We start from the raw sequence: 18,389 nt of genomic DNA on the forward strand, positions 1-18,389 counted from the left end.
AGGGCAAGTACCCAAAGAGGTCAGAAAAGGTTATCAGCTATCCCAGAACTATAGGTACAGATGATTTTGAGCTGCCATGTAGGTGTTAGGAACTGAATGTAGGGCCTTTAGTGGAGCAACCAGTACTCGTAACCACTGAGCAACCTCTCCGGCCCTGGGGGAAAGCCTTTCTGGAGAGAGGATCTAGAGAATGAGAATGAGGTGTTCATCTGAAGAGTAGGAGAAAGAGCAGGATGGGAGAAGGGAGTCAGGCAGGGCGGGGCGAGGTCAATGGGTTGAAAGCAGAGTGTTCACGTGGGCCAAGGTGACTGAAAGGAGATGGCATCAGAAGAGACATTTCTTAAGGAGATGGCATGTGCCAGGATCTTAATTAAAGACTAATGGAAAATTTTTGAAATGTTTTAAGCAGATATGTGACATGATCCAATTAATACATTTTTTGTTGTTGTTGTTCATAAAGTCATAAAGATGCTGGCTTACCTCTAAGTTGGGAACAGGGTAGGAGGATCAGTTAGGAAGCTCCCCTGATGGCATTTAGGTAACAATCCAAGTCACACAGGACCTCACCTGCCTTGTGAATGGGTTCCATTGTCTGTCCCTGTGGAGGCCGTGCTTGAGGAGGTGGATGACACATCCTTTTTCTCACAGCTGGTATTCCAGGGTCTGACACTGTGTGACCTTCTCCTTCTCCAAAACATGTGGCCTAGAAGTCTTCTAACCCAGCAAGCACAGCACTGGGTGAATGTCACTAGACTATGCCAGTGCCAACTCTCTGAGTATCTGTAACCACATCACATCTTTTGAAAGCCAAGTTCTAGTGACTGATCTTTGTGCCTAATCTGACGCTGAAGTAAAAAGAGAGATCAAAGAAACCCATGGAGAGTCAATCTGTGTGTTCACATGTAACCTATGCATGGGGCTTCTTACACTGCATGAAAGCAAGGGAAAAAACAGAATAAGTCCTCAACTTTGACCGGTAGAATTGCCTATGTGTTATTAGCATGGGGCAATATAATCTAAAGAAACAGCCTCTTTGAGAACATTCGTGACCATCACAGTCTATCACTTTACTACCTTAAAAGCCACCAATTGGGGTGGGGGGATGGCACATGATTTAGTGACTTTTCTTGGGAAGACACAAACACAATTATTCTTATCTCTGGTAGGGCACTTATGATAGACCAAAGAAATGATGGTGTCCAAGTCTAGCTTAGTGAATCAGTGAGTTTACTGGGGTCACTTCAAGGAGCTGGATCATCTCAGTGGCTGCTGAGATACAGGACAAGTTGCTCAGCTTGGAGGACAGCTCATGGAAGCTGTTGGGGGAGCGGGTGGTAGTCTCCCTATACAACATGTAGGCAGCTTATAGTCAGGTTGGCCAATCAGAGCCTCTTCCCATCAGCAAGTGTTATTGTTTCTATGACCATGGGGAGAGGCCCTCTGAATAGTCTAAGTCTTGGCTGCTTCATAACTATTGCAAGTTTCACTTACATTCTGAGGTGTCTCTTTTTCTCCTCGCTGTGAGTAGGAAGGGATTTTTTTGTTTTTTTTTTAGTTTGGAAAAAATAGCTACGCAACGCGCACTCACCCTATTGGTGATTTTATAACCTAATTTCTTATGTCTTATTAACCTGTCAAGATTATTAAATATTATTATTTTCCAGAAGAGAAAAGAAACTGCATTTAACTATTATACTTGAGTCACAATCTTCTCCATGCTGCATGAGCCTTATTTGCCATTTACATACAGAAAGACATCTAAAGGGAGTTCTAAAGCAATAGTGGAAGTGTAAAACAATGTGACTTCTCATTTATAGTGTCTTTGGTCAGAGGTTTTATCTCAGTAGTTATGAAATTAGAAAAATATAGTAACTCACTGATATAAACTGCCCCACAGTATCTCAACTGGATCATAAAAGAGAGCAAAAAAAAAAAGAAGTGCTATATGAAACCCTGATGCTTATTCATTGAATTATAGTTTCTTATACATATGCGTCAAATGTATATTTCCTGGGCTAAGGGTGAAGTTCAGCCATACAGTACTTGTCTACCAGCAAATACAAAGAAATGCAAGAATAAGTGTATTCTGATATGTCAAGACTTAGCAGGAAGATTAGTCTACAGACCAAGAGGCCGAAATTTTGTGATATCTTTAAAACACACATTTTGGTTTAAGTTGGAGGTTCTTTAAAGATATTTTGACGTATGCTTAAGCATAAGGGTTAGGAAAAAAAGAGGTGCTCAGAAAAAAGTCATAAATAAGGTTTCCTCCAGTGGGAGCTGCCCCTTTGGATTTTCTTAGAGTTGTTGTGACTGGGTTTCTGGGAAAGATGTTATAATATGCTGAGGGACAATTCTGAAAGGTTGATTAAGGTTTGGGGTTTGGCTAATAAATTAGAACAATTTTGGTTTGACCACAAGTTAAAGTCTGAAAAACAGCCGAGAACAACTTCAGGGACAATAATATATGACAATAACTGTTAATATATTGAAGTTACTGCTGTGTTAAATTTGTTTGGAAATGAGGAACAAAATGAACTAAATCAAATTCATCAAATAGCCCAAGCTATAAATATATACGAATTTGTTTATGTCAACATGCTTGGTGAGTTTTGGATTCATTATAATCTAACCCGATCGTGGCCTGCCTCGATTCTTTTTCTGATGAAAACAGATAACCTGGGATCGGAAAACCCCGTTTATGATATAATCGGGACCCTGCATAGAAAACTCCTTTCTGTTATTCTAGTGGCAGCTAGCTACAGAGGATGAAGACAATGAACTGAAAACTCCATCCGGGGCTCTAGGCCTCTTAAACCTCTTCGCTCAGTCTGATGTCATTCTACCAAGTCCAGCCTTGAGATTTCCTAGGGACTCTCCTAAAAGCCCACACAATTCACCCCTAAAGACACGCTTACAGGAATCCAAACAGAAGCAGAACATTGAAAACTGTTCTACTCAGTAAAATGTGATTGCCTCCATAAGTGGTTTCATTGAATGAGTCACACGAGTGCAGATATCAGCCTAACCTAAGATTGTATGGATTGAACCAGTTGAGATCTTGTTCCTATCTCAACACCAACTGCTCCAGATAAATTTCTTTTCTCTGAAGTCAGATGAAGTCCTAAGTTGAGTTTGCTAGCCTCCCATCAAGTTGCACCACCAAATATTTCATGAGTTTTGTGAGACTATCTGTTCTATCAAAATTATTCTATGCTCGCCCTAGGAACCATATAATCCTAGGGGGAAAATATTATGTTCCTGAAGTAGCTATTGGCTATTCAATGGCATTTCCTTCTCAATTTTGTCCAAAGGCATATGAATTATTGTATGTGAATATACACTTGTGTGTGTTATGTTCATAAGATACGTCATTCTACTTTTGAGCTTTGTGTTAGGAAGCACCTTATACTCTATCAACAGATTATCATCTTTAATTGCTTCATGTCCACTTCCTGAAAAGCCTTCTTAGCCATTTCACTGTAGTAAACTGCACTTTTAATTTTCACAATTGGAAGACTTATTATTTGTAGAAAAGATAAGATTACAATAGATACTGTCTCATAAATACATTTCTTTTTGTATTCAGTTAACATCTCAAAAACAAGCTTTCAAAAATCTTTGAAGCAGTTTTGATTTATAAATATGTTTCCAAGGTACCCTGGACATCCCTAAATGTTCTTTATCCACCTGCTGTAGTAGATTTGAGGAGCTGTTGACTTCATGTTTTATATGATTTGTGTAATTTGTTTTGAACTTTTGCTAGTCAGTGACTTATTTGCTTTTACTGTCAGATTTGCAGCCCGGGGTCTCACTATACATGAGCATATAATCCTCGTGCCTCAGTCTTCTGAGAGCAGAGCACTAGCCTGAACCACATGACTTGCACTCCTGGCGCACATTTTCAGATGAACATGAACTGTACTGCAGGCTCTATGCAGATGCCCCCAAGTCTTACAGTAATGTACTGCTTCCTGCTTCCGGAAAGGCAGGGTGTCACACATCGGTCCCCAGTTCTTTCACTGGCTGTAACCTGAATCAGCATCTCAAACTCTCTTGTACTTCAAGATCGCAAATGTTTAGCTATCCAAGAAGACTCTCCCAAATTGGTGGCACATGTCTGTCACATAGCAAAGGTACATGAGGACACTGTCATCAGTGATTTCAACCTAATCATTCTTTTTTTAAAAATAGTATATGAGTTATTCTTCTGGTTTTTGTGTTACTTTGACAAAAGCAACAGAGAGGGCTTAGGTCTAGACTCACAGTTCAAAGTAGACTCTATTGCAGGAGCTTAAGATCACTAGTGACAGTCTCTGGGAAAAGAACTCCCCCTCTGCATCTGGTCATCTCATGACAGAGCCGAAGGGAAATGGGATATCCAGGAGATGTGCGGTGGAGAAGGGACTTTCCGTTTCTTTCTTGGGTGGCTCAGGATGTACCTCTCTTTGGGTCCATGGTAACTGTGCTGTGCAAAGCCAGGGCTTACTTATTTCCAGGGAATTGCCACATATCCCCTGAGATACCTGAGCTGGACACTTGGCAGGTTTAAAGACTGTGAAAGTGATAGGGCATTTTCTCGTTCCTTTTTCCTGATGAGGTAACATAATTACGTGGCATTGACTTAGATGGCTTATTTCCCAAATTTCAGCTCACCACCCCTCTCTCCATCCACTCAAACAGTTCCAACTTATTGTTAGATTTTTAAAGCCAGGTCCTGGCCCTCAACACTGGCTGCCTGAGATGGGAATGGCAAGACCTTGTTTACCTCATACCTAGGACTCATCTTCAACGAAGGATCTAAATGAAATCGGAAGAGGCATGAGTTTCTCTCTTATCCAGTAGGTAAGATGGGGGACCAAGCCATACCTCACTGTATTTTCTAATTTGGGCGGAAAAGACCTTCAGATGTGTTGAACATGTAGGACTCTAGGTGTAGATGGTAAAGAAGAAGCCATCAGGGAATCAGAATGAGCAGACAACAGTGAGAGCGATAGAACCGAAGAGAAGACTGGATTTAGTAAAAGCCTCCATTCCAAGCATTATGCCTATTGTTCTAATGCTACCCACCTCAACATCTAGGATTCACTATTCCACAGATGAAGTAGAAACTCAGAGGGAAACTGACTCATCCAGGGACGGCCCAGCGAGTCAGAGATCTCAGTTTCAGTCCTCGGACTAGCTGATTCTACCCAGCACTTCTCCAAAATAGTAAAGGTGTCTGGCTTCACTCATAGTTCCTTCTTGGAGGAAAAAGGGCTTGTTTCTTTCCAGAGGTCCATCAATCCTACTTATCCCACCATCAGCCTTCTAAGATGCATTATCAATGGATGCTAGGTTGAAGTGTTAACGTTGGGGGCTGATCTTTGTGAGCAAAACAACTTTTATTTGTATTAATTTTTTTTTCTGACAGACAGTATGAAAGAAATCACTTCTTTTCCAGAAGTGTACTGGGATTTGGAATGCTGGCATGAATAATTTTTTTTAAGGACAAAGTGAGTCTCATGTATTAAGTGGGGAAAGGAATATGCAATGTGATGTCAGAAAAATAAGATCTGTGACTCTAGAACTTGCGATTCTTTATACCCTTGACAGCATCAACAACAGCAAAACTCCAAGAAACTTGCATGTGTGTGGAGTCCAGGGGCTTTTGCAGAAGGAAAGGAGAACTAACAACTCACACGAACCATTGTTTCTTACCTTCCTTGACAAGCAAAGTAGAGCGGCTGCTCGAAAGAAGAAACCCTGTGCTCCCCATGAGTGCCTTAATAATCACAATTATGGAAACCAATTGAATACAAACCTCAAAGCAGAAGGGGAAAAAAAGAGGTAGGAGTTGAAGGAGGACAGAGAAGAGAAGGAGAAAGAAAAGGAGGAGGCCAAGAACAAGAGTGAGGAGGAAAAGAAAGACCCAGATCTATCAAATCATTCCACTTCTCCCCTTGAAACGCTGAGAAACACAGGCCCTTCAGGGCCTGTCACAAGACATGGCCATCCTCTCAGAGCATGATGCTGGTCCCATTGCTTTATTATTTCTTAATTAGCAAGAACTAAAAGTGGGCCATTGCCGTTGCAGAAGCCAACAAGTGTGTCTGTGGCACCATACAACTGGTTTGCAGCCTAACAAGCAAACCCTGGATTCTTTGCATTTGACCTTCAGCCTTTGCCTTTGTTTGCCAGCACAGCTGACGAGTTGCAAATGAATTAGTAACCCAGGTGGGTATCTACTGCAGCATAACAGCGTTGTGTTGTTAAAGTAAAGCATGTGCCTATATTTTAACAGCAGTGCTCCGTATTAAGGAGACTCTGAGCTATTTAACTGAGTATAGGACAATCCTGATTTCGCAGAGGGAACTTAGGTACAAAAGAGAGTATGTGAAATCGGTGTCCTGATGCAATAGCTCTTCCCGTGGCTTAAAAGCGCTTTCAAAGAGAGCGAGTATTTCTGGCTCGTATGCATCACTGGCTGCACAAGGTGATTTTGCTGTGCATTATTCTTTAATTATAACTGCGCCATAGCCATCTGCTCCGCTCCATTCCCTAATTAGAGATGCAAAAAGCATTTCACAACTCCCACCCATAAAAAAGATCTGAGGGATTTCATGGCAGGCTTGCTCTGATCACCTCCCGCCTCTTTTGGCCTGGGGATGCTCCCTTCAACGGTACATCTAAACAGACCCAGGAAATGCTTGGGATATAGTGATCACTGCCTGAGACCTGGGTGTTGGAACTCTTTTCATCCATTTGACATGTGCTTCTTCCTGTATTATGTACATGTTAGCCAGCCTCTCCTGTGCAGTGGTCAAACGCAACATCCTGTTCACAGGTTCCTCCCACGGGCACTGTTCCTACCGTCTTAAAGCTCATTCTCGTATTTGCTGGACCATCACTTTAAGCATCTCCAACGCCTGTGTTTTCAGGGGCGAGAGGAGATTCTGAGGGTTTTCTAGTTTGCTTCTAGGTGAAACAGTTGGTAGACTTGAAGGTGTCCCTGTAGGCTTAGGCTCGTAATCCCTGTGTCTAAAAAGAAATTAGGTAACACAAATTGGCAAAGGAAAATGTGTTTGTCTGTGGTTGTGCCAAACAAGGGGAACAGTCTAATTTCCATGCCTTGTTTATGGTCATCTACTTTATAGAAATCCAGGAGACAAAAACTGGAGCGCATGCTCATTTGCCTATAGAACCAGTCCTTCTCTGGGACAAAAAAGATCTGGGACTGCTCATCTTTTCTCTTTCAACCATGGGGGAATCTTTACCAACTCTGTTTTCCTAGAGTGGAAAGCCCATAGCAGTTTTCTTTGGAACTCAGTTTTAGCTCAGATTCTCAGCATGCTGGTTAAACACATCGATTTCATGAGTGAAACATAACTGCAATGGGGGCACAAAGGTGTCTCTTCCAGGACATCAACATTGGTGCCTGGATAGCAAATCACATCTGCAGACACTGAGTCTCACTTCCCCATAGTCACTGATTCCACACGACATCTGAAATCCCCTCTCGGCTCCCAAAACTATATCTGGGGCCACTTCAAGAAGAGCCAAGTCTCTAAACGAAAATACTCAATTTGGACCACAGGAAGTCTTGTGACATCAACTGTAATAACAGAAATAAACTGACTTTCTAGGCAGAAAATGAAGCATAAGCTTCTTATTAAAAATATCTAGTGAAAAATATCCATTCATAAGGTGACAGAAACAAGACACCCTAAATTCCAGCATATGTCATACTGATTGGAGATTCAATTAGATTCCCTGTATAGCAAAGACAGCTGCATCAGATGTTATGTTTGATTCGTAACGTACGTTCACATTTTTGTGTGTGCTGATCTCAAAATTTTATTTGTATTGGTCTCAAAAGTATCAAAGTTGATAAATATTAATATGAAATTAACAGATTCTACAGATTTTTTGGCTTCTTATTGAGTCTACCTTTAGGAAGTCCTTAATAACTAATTGATTCAAGAGACTATTAAAATGTATAAGGGAGCTTTACTAATTGTAGCTCTAACATTTACCAGGCCACGTAGGGCAGTATAGAGGGGCATGCATTGCAGGGCTAAGTGGATTTGGCAGTGAACTGCCTGCTTTGACTTCCTGATTTGACTTGTACTTGCTGTCAGACCTCAGGCAACCTTTTTAATTTTTCTCCCCCATAAAACAGGATTTTATGATAGGATTGATTTTCAAACAGGATCTTTCAGCTTAACACAAATAGACCACAGTTCTCCAACCCGCTCAAGAATGGTTTTTGAAGAGCTGAGTATCCTTTTTGTAGTAGGAAAAAAATGGTATAATGACAACAGAAAAGACCCAGGGAATAATATAAATGTGCTTGAACCGGAGTTGTGGAGGTGCTTTAGTGGCTAAGAGCACTTGCTATATACTCATAAGGAACTGAGTTTGAACCCGTAGCATCAACTCAGAAGGCTGGTTGACCAGTTGGTCTGGCTGAAAACTGGCAAGTTTTAGGTTCAGTGAGAAAAATCTTTCTACATTTCTCAAGGGGATAGGGCAGAGTAGAGTGATAGAGTAGAACACCAGATGTCCTTCTACATGATCACTCAGGCGCGCGCACACGCGCGTGCACACACACACACACACACACACGGGGGGGGGGGGGAGAGAGACTCAGTTACTCAACGATTGCTGGAGAAATTGATATTAGATTTAAAACTTTGTCCCTAAACTAGGAAACTTTCCTTAAAAATTTAGTAACTAAAATTTGGATTAGCATTATAGCATCTGCTGGTGGTTTGTTTCTTGGTAATTTTTTCAATCTGAACCCCCAATAGTTTCTAAGAGAGAAATTGCCTGGCTGGCTTCCCAGAGCATCACTCTGGTTGCGGCTCACTCACTCCTGGCATTGACTTTTAACTCTAATTCCAAGCAATATTTGTCCAGATGCTGGAGTTGTTTGTAAGACCTCCATTTCTGAGCCATACTTTTATCTTTAGTCCTTAGCCATCTCAGCAGTTAAACAACCCCCTGTTCACTTCTCTACCTGGTGCAAGGCTGCTTTCTACGTGGTCATCTTTAGTATCTCCCGTGTGTAAACTGGAACTTTCTTTCACAAAAAAAAAAAACCACAGTGAATGTGGAACTCAATATTGTGCTTTTATTGTTTTAAGACTTAGAACTCTCACGTCAGGCGTGTATTATTTTATTTGAAATGCCTTCAAATATTTGCTTTATTTCTGAAGCCCAGGCTTGATATTCAGCCAAGGCTGGCCTCAATTTCCTACCTTCATAACACATACTATTAATAGTTAAACTGTCTTCAACAAGAAGGTTCTCATGATCCAAACTATGTTAACATGGAAAATTGAAGTTAATCAAACAAGGTTAAATATGAAGCAGATATGAATCAACAGTTCCTGCAGAATTCGATTTAGTAATAATCTGTATAGAGTTTCATTTACCTTCAATGTTATTATTTTCTGGTTTTATTTATTTATTTTTATTCATTTGTTTGTTTTACATCTCAGCCACCACCTACCCCTCACTCTCTCCTCCCAGTCCTTACCCCCGCCTCTGCTCCTACCCCTCTCCTGGCAATACCCTTCTCTTCCTTCTCTATCCAGGAAAGGACAGGTCTCTCATGAGTATCAATAAAACATGGTATGTCGGGACTAAGCACCTCCTCATGTATTAAGACTAGGCAAGGTAACCCAGTATGGGGAGTAGGGTCCCAAAAGCCAGTAAAAGAGTCAGAGAGAGCCAGTGTTCCCTCTGTTAGGAGTGGCACAAAAGGACTAAGCTACACAACTGTAAAATATGCAGAGTACTTAGTCACTCCCGTGTTGGCTCCCTGCTTGTCTGCTCAGTCTCTGTGAGCCCATATGAACCCAGGTTAGTTGATTGTGTGAGCCTTCCTGTGGAGACCTTGACCCCTCTCGCTGCCACACTCTTTTCTTCTCCTCCACAGCATTTTTGAACTCTGTCTAATGTTTGGCTGTGGGTCTCTGCATCTGCCTGCATCAGTTGTTGGATGGGGCCTCTCTGCTGACAATTGGCCCAGGCACCTATCTGATCACAGGAGACAACCAGTTCAGGCTACTGACCCAATATTGCTAGGATTCTAAACAGGAGTCCTTCCCATAGAATCCTGGGAGATTCCCTTGCGCCAGACTTCCACCCAACCCTGAATTGACACCCCCAGCACTACCCTTTAGCAATCCCCACCCATTCGTGCCCCCCAAACTGATTGTTCAAGTTCCCATCCCCACCCTCCCTCAGTTCACCCACAAAATCTCTTCTATTTCACCTTTCCAGGGAGATCTGTGTGTCACCCCATGAAATCCCCTTATTACCTAATCTTTCTGGGTCTGTGGATTGTGGCATAGTCATCCTTTATTTTACAGCTAATATCCACTTATGAGTGAGTACATACCATGTTTGTCTTTCTCAGCCTAAGTTACTTCACTCAGGATATATATATATATATATATATATATATATATATATATATATATTTCATCCATTTCCCTTCAAATTTTCTGGTGTCCTTGTTTTTAACAGTTGAGTAATATTCCATTGAATGAATATAGCACATTTTTTTCTTTATCCATTCATCAGTTGAGGGACATCTAGGATGTTTCCAAGTTCTGGCTATTAGTTGAGCAAGTGTCCTTGTGGAATTATTGGGTATTCTTTGGGTATATGCCCAAGAACAGTAGAGCTAGGTCTTGTGATGGTTGATTCCCAGGTTTTTGAAAAACCACCACACTGGCTTCTAAAGTGACTGTACAAATTTGTACTCACACCAGCAGTGGAGGAGTGTTCCCTTTGCTCTCCAGCATAAGCTGTCACTGGTGTTTTTGATTGTAACCATTCTGACAAGTGTAAGATGGAATCTCATCGTCATTTTGATTTGCATTTCCCTGATGACTAATGGTGTTGAACATCTCCTTTAATGTTTCTTGGCCATTTGAGATTCTTCTACTGAGAATTCTGTGTTTAGATCTGTACCCCATTTTTTAATTGGATTATTTGGTATTTTGAAGCCTAGTTTCTTGATTTATTTACATATTTTGGAAATCAGCTCTCTATTGGATATTGGGTTGATGAAGATCTTTTCCCAGTCTGTAGGATGACATTTTGTCCTATTGATAGTGGCCTTTGCCTTTCAGAAACTTCAATTTCATGAGGTCCCATTTATTAATTGTCAGTCTCAGTGCCTGTGCTATTGGAATTCTGTTCATGAAGTTGTCTCCTGCACCAATGTGTTTGAGATTATTTCCCACTTTTTCGTCTATCAGGTTAAGTATATCTGAATTTATGATAAGGTCTTTAATCCACTTGGATTTGAGTTTTGTACAGGGTGATAAGTATTGAATGATTTGCATTCTTCTATATGCCAATATCCAGTTATGCCAGCACCATTTGTTGAAGATACTTTCTTTTTTGTATTATTTTTTCTTTTTTTTAAATTTTATTTTTTTTTAAATGAAAACAAACTATCTTTTTTATTTTATATGCCAGTTCCAGTTCCCACTCCCTCTCCTCCTCCCATTCCCTCCACGTTTCCTTCCACCCCACCCCTCATCCACTCCACAGAGAGGGTAAGGCACATTGCTTTGAGGAAGGTCCAAGGCCCTCCATATAAGAGTATGATTAAAAATTGGAACAGAAGAAGTCAGAGTATCATAATTTGTATATGGCTTGATTATGTACTTAAGCAACCTTTAAAATTCCACCAGGAAACTCCTAAAACTGATAATCACTTTCAACGAAGTAGCAGGATACATAATTAATACACACAAATTAGTAGCTTTTCTATAGACAAATGACAAATGAACTGAGAAAGAAATCAGGGAAACAATACCTTTCAGAATGGCTTCAAAAAATTGAGGGGCTAACTATAATAAAACAGTGAAAGATTTATATAATAAAAAATTTAAGGCACTGAAGAAAAAAATTAAAAGAGATATCAGAAAATGGAAAAATTTCTCTTGCTCTTGGATCAGTAGGATTAAAATAGTAAAACTGGTCATCCAATGCAATGCAATACTCATCAGAATTTCAATACAATTCTTTACCGATATTAAAAGGGTAATTTAAAGTTCATTTTGAAGCAAATAAACAGTGAAATCCAAATTAGCAAAAGCAATCTTGAAGGATAAAATAACTGAATGAAGTATCACTGTCTCCCAAAATAATAAAAACAGCTATAGTAATAAAAACAGCAAGGCATTGGTACAAAAAGACACATCCAACAGTGGAACAAAATTGAAGGCCTAGAAATAAATCCATACATGTATTAGTAACTGGTTCTTGATTAAGAATCCAGAAATACACACTGGAAAGAAAGAAGACATCATCTTTAACAAATGGTGCTAATAAAAATGGATGGCTGAATGCCGCAGAACACAATTCGATCCACATTTACCATCCTGCATACAATTCAATTCCAATTTAAGGCTAGGAATAACTAATCTGGTAGAAGAGAAAGTTGAAAATAGTCTTGAACCCTTTGGCACAGAAAAAGACATTCTGAACATAACTCAGGTAGTATAATCACTACGAACTATTAATAAATGGGACTTCACAAAACCGAAAAGCTTCTCTATGGCAAAGGACATCATCAATTGAACAAAATGACAGCCTAAAGAATGAGAAAAAACTTTATCAGCTATACATCCAATAAAGGGCTAGTATCAAAAAATATATAAATAACTGAAAAAAATTTACTTGAAGAAAACAGCCCAGTTAAAATTGGAATACAAATCTAAACAGAATATTCTCAAAAGAGGAAACCCAAGTGGCTAAGAAGCACTTAAGGAAATGTTCTACCTACTTAGCCATCAGGGAAATGCAAGTCAAAACTATTTTAAAATTTCATCTTACAGAGTCAGAATGGCTAAGATCTATAATGCCAGTGACAGCTCATCCTGGTTAGAATGTGGAGCAAGGGGAACACTCCTCTTTTGGTGGGAGTGCAAACTTGAACAGTCACTATGGAAATCAGTGTTGCAGTTCCTCAGAAGTTGAGAACAGATGTACATCAAGATCCAGCTATACCATTCCTGGGCATATACCCAAAGGAAAATGGTTCATCTTACTACAGAATGACTTGCTCAACCATGTTAATCACTGCTCTAATTACAATAGCCAGAAATTATAAGCAACCTAGCTGTCCATCAATGGATGGATAAAGAAAATGTGGTAGTTTATACAGTGGAATATTATTCAGTCATTAATAAAAAGGAAATTCGTGAAAGTTTGGGTAAATTTATGGAGTTAGAGAAAAAAATTCCTTAGTGAGGTGACTCAGACCCAGAAAGAAATATATGGTGTGTAATTGCTTACATGTGGATATTAGCTGATAAGTCTTTGATAAACAACTGCAATCTGTATAAGAACAGAAGTTAGGTATAAAGTATGGAACTAGTGGGGAGAGATGGAATTCCATATGAAAGGGAAATAGAATAGATAGATATGGATGAACAGGATGGGAAATGTAATGGGAACATCATTCCACCAAATTGGAAAATCTAGTGGGAAGGAAGAGGACAAAGTAAGGAAAACAGAAAGAAACATCTAAAACTAAGGACCATTTAAAGGATCATATGGAAACCTAATAATACCTAATTCTAACATAAATATATGTCTGAAGGCAATCTAATGGCAATCTAAATTGCCACAAAATGGAAGAGACAGACCCTAGCTGGACTTAGAGTTTTATTCATTGCTATGTTACTACTGTGTTACACGTATTAATTTCATGTACTGAACAATCCTTGCCTCTCCATAATAAATACTAATTTTTGTGGTGCATGAACCTTTTAATGGACTGTGTGTTTCATTTACTATTAGGTTTTCATATATTTCTGTATTCACATGAATTAGATTTGCTGACTTAAACATTTACTTGAAATCAGAAAATGGTTGACTTGTGCTAGTTTGGTAATTAGCCTGCCCATCGTTTTCTTGTTCCTTAGGTTTTAAAATTGGGTTCACTCTTTAGCATTTTTCCTCCAAGGAGATATAGTTCATTATTATCTCACTATTTAGACAAGGTTTTATTGGAGCTCAGACATTCCCATATTTTGTTTTATATCTCATTTATATCTTCTTTTCATTTTGACATTTTAAATCTCATTTTATTTTTCTTCTTTTATCAACTGAAAGTTCAAGAACAAGTTGTTTAGTTTTTCACCTACTTGTGAACTCTATAATGTCCTGTTTTCTTATGTATTGTTTCATAATGGTGTTGTAGAAGAGTTAGTGATGTTATTTCAAACATAAGATTGTTAAAAACTCATTTTATAGAGTACATATGGCATTTCTGAGAGATACCATGTAGTAGGAAAGAATGCTGCTGTTGGCTGGAATGCCCATTAAAATATATGCCCATACACACACATATATGTATGTATACACATACACATATATACTTGTTATATTGCAGATAGTAGTGTATAAATTTATGGTATGTATTGTTCCAATCTCTTGTCATTGGTTATCCCCTCTGAATAACTCATTAATTGCTGAAGTAAGCTATTGAGGCCTTCTAGAAATGGGTCAGTGGTTAAGGGAACTTGCGGCTTTGAAAAGAACCTGGTTTCAGCTCCCAGCTCTAACAAATCATCAGTAGCTCCTGAACTCCAGATACAGAATTGCCAGCACTCCTCTCTAGCCTCCATACTGCCAGACATGCACACGGTACACATATTTGCCTGCAAAATCCTTACATAAGTAAGATAAAAAATAAATATTTAAAAAATGAAAGCTATTGAATTCCTTTTTTGTTACTGATGATATTTTTGCTGTTTTTAGCCCTATCTGTGTTTATATTAAGATTGCTTTACATATTTAAGTTTCACAATGTTAGTTACACACGTATTTTTAAATTTTGATAAATTGCTGCCTTTATGATGACTTTATTTTTTTTTATGGCAGGTTTTGCTTGAATTCTATGATGTACGATAGAAGATAGCCATACTTACTCAATTTTGGTTACTCTTTGTGTGGCAGATTTGTTTCCAACCCACCTGTAAAGTTAAAGTTAGTTTATTTATGTTTATGTGAGTTTTGAATTTATTTTCTTTTTCTTTTAATTTAGCCAATCTGTACCTTTGATGATAAAATTTAATCCATTTACATTTAAGATAGTTATTGATAGTAAGGAATTACTCTTTCTGCTTTGCTGATTATTTCTGACAACAGCTTGCTTTCCTATTTCTTCCACACATTTATGTGTTTTTCTTCTTTGGCAACTTAATTTTCGTATTTATATGCATTTTTCCTTTCTCTTCCTATTTTGACTAACTTACATTTATATCTGTGCATTTGTAAAGATAAGTACTTTGTTCGTCTTTCAAAGGTGGCATAAATAAGAGAAACTCTTGAAAGATTAATTAAGCCAAAGACTCTGGGCTGAGGGGTGGCCGTGGGACTGTGTATAGGTTTTCTGATTTTGTCCTCAGGTGGCCAGAAATATTATCTAGTGGTAGTCAGGCCTACTTCTTGGGTTCATAAAGCCGCTTTGGCACTTTGCTTTGTAGGAACTATCCTAAATTTTAAGAAGATCTAGAAAATAGGTGTGCAACATTTGGCTTGGCTTTTAAGTTTCCAGAAACCAGTTCATCATCAAACTTATAAAATAAGTCAGATGTTAGGGTCCATGACACAGATTTGGATTTACCCTAGGTACCTGGCCTACCAATACACAGGGTCTTGGAAGCCCAAACAATGCCAGGGATGGGTTCCATCTCATGGAACAGGCCTCAGTTAAAATCAAATAGTGATTGGTTACTGCTATAAACTCTGTGCCACTATTGTCCTGGTGCATTTAGAAGGAAGGCCACCATTGTAGGGTTTGTGTCTGGATTGCTGTTTACCTTTCTCCTCTGGTAGCATGCAGAGTGCCTGCCAGTATCATGAACACTAGTCAGTAGGCTTGAAGGCTCTAGGCAGACATCAGCTTGACTTCTCCATGTTTAATGAGTTATGTGTTTTCTTCCGAAATAAGGCCTTACTGTCATTTGTGGAGAACAATCAATAGCCTGAGAAATAAATACTTTGAGTTGTTTGTGGGTTTCCATGGCAGTCCTTTTGGCCCACAACTCAAGTTCCAATACTGGAAACTTTGTTTGGTAACTAGAGATGTCCATTTGGGGCTCTGTCTTCCCCACTATTAGGCGATATAGAGGCTGACTTTTCTTTACTTTCTCTGCATGGGAAGGAAGAAGTCAGTTTTCCATTGCTATAGCAAAGTGCTAGTGCTTTGGTGCCTGCAGCAAAGATAGCATATCACGGCTGTGACGATCTGGTAAAGTCAGCTGCTCACATCTGGCCAATCAAGTCATGAAGGAGATAGGGAAAGAGATTAATGGCCCACTATCTCCTTCAAGGGTACCCCCCTTTAGGTGTTGCTTCTTACAAGTCCTGCTTTCAGTAATGCCACACTGGAGACTAAGCTTTGGGATATCTGAGGAGACAAGACCCCAGGTTGAAACTATGGCATAAAAGTATCTATTGTTGGACTATACTAATAGAGCTTGAAGGATGAAAGGTACAGGCTGTAAAACATGGCATTCCTACCCTAGACTACTCTCATTTCTGGATTCCACAGATGAACAATCTCTCCGCTGTAAAACATGTCGTTCCTACCCCATCTACTCTCATTCTAGATTCCACAGATGAATAATCTCTCCCCTGTAAAACCCTAAACTACTTCCATTCTGATTCCACAGGTGAATAATCTCTCCCCTAGATTCTCTCACTTTTTGAAATTATTTTCATGGATAATAATCTTTCACGGTAACGTTTCTGTGACAAGTGTGTATCGAAACATTCTAACATTCTTTTGAAGTCACCCATATCTCTGTTATGGCTATGCTGTTCCTATTTCATTTTCTATATCTTTAGAAATATCAGCCACAACAACAAAAAATAATTTGTCATGTATGTTTTTCTTCACTATGCATCTAATTGGTTTCTTTTTTTTTTATTAATCTTATAGGTGTTCGACCCGTAAATATGTGTGTGAACCACGTGCATGCCTAGTGACTACAGAGGCCAGAGGAACTGGGGGGACAGATGACTGTGAGCTGACAAATGGGTGCTGAGAAGTGGCCCCAGGACCTCTGCAAGAACAGCTCATGTTCTTAGCAGCTGAGTCATTTCTCCAGCCAATGCATTTACTTTTAACAACATCAATATTTAATGACATTTGGGGGCATTGCATAAATCCTATTCATATACACAATTGAGTATATATTTAAATAAAATAATATATACATATATACGTGAATGTCTTTATATATGTATATATACATACATACATATCTATCTAATGTGCATATATACCTAGCAAAGTGATCTGGTCAGATTTATTGTGCCTTTGTAAGACTTTCTTATCAGTAGATGCAGCAACTTTTCTCCCACAAAAAAACCCTGTGTTTGTTTCACTGAGGCACACATAAATACATAAAAAGTCAATAGGTTTTGGCCACCTACATTAGGATTGCACATCCCTCAAGACAAATTTAAAAAAAAAATGAAGGGCTGGGTGGGTGATAAACCAATAGCTCAACACCGTACCTTCCAATTTCATCAGTGTTTTTACAAGCCATGGCAATTTTGCAGTGATATCTCAATTGACATAGTCTTTGGAACAAAGCGCCTTTATAATCCAGTTGGCTGAACTGACAATAGCTCATAAACATAAAATGCATGCTACCAATGTGTCATTCTGATCAGTAACAAGGTTCCAATTAAGCAAACATCAGGGCACATAACTACTGTTGGCATGAACAGCCAATGGAACCAGTTTCAGAACACCTGCGGAGGAGGTGACTTTCTTCTCTCCTCTTGACGATTTTCTCATCTCATGGCTCAACATCTCATGGCTATACTCCCTCACTGGAGTTTTTGGTGGTACTTTAGCTACATCTCTAATTTAAAATAAAATTTTAAATTAGAAATTTTTTATTTAAAATGAAAAAAATATAGAGGCATTTATGTGGCTTGCTATTCATATTTGTGGCTTGCCTGGTTGAGCAAGTTCACTCTGAAGCACACACTTACATACTTGTTAGTACACATTGTTGAACTGGAGCTTCAAGTTGTACTGAGGCTAGAAGTCACACTTTTTAGCAGGGGCACTGGAAAGAATTCTGCATGATTTGCATCATAAGGAACAAATTATTAGATCACCACAAACTCTCAAGTATTCTGTATCCTAAGCTGGATGACCTCTACGACTGCTCCAGACCTAAGGTGCCTAAATTGAACTCTCATCCCCCCCCCTTTCTCTGACTTAGGAAAATAGAAGATATGAATGATGGTGATCTACATTATGGCTTGATTCAGAAAAGAAGACAAATTAACTTGATCAGATACTATTTTTAGTGGTATGGCTAATAATCCCTTTGGGGAGAAAA

Source organism: Microtus pennsylvanicus, chromosome 1, assembly GCF_037038515.1.
Source record: "Microtus pennsylvanicus isolate mMicPen1 chromosome 1, mMicPen1.hap1, whole genome shotgun sequence".
NCBI classification, from domain to species: Eukaryota; Metazoa; Chordata; class Mammalia; order Rodentia; family Cricetidae; genus Microtus; species Microtus pennsylvanicus.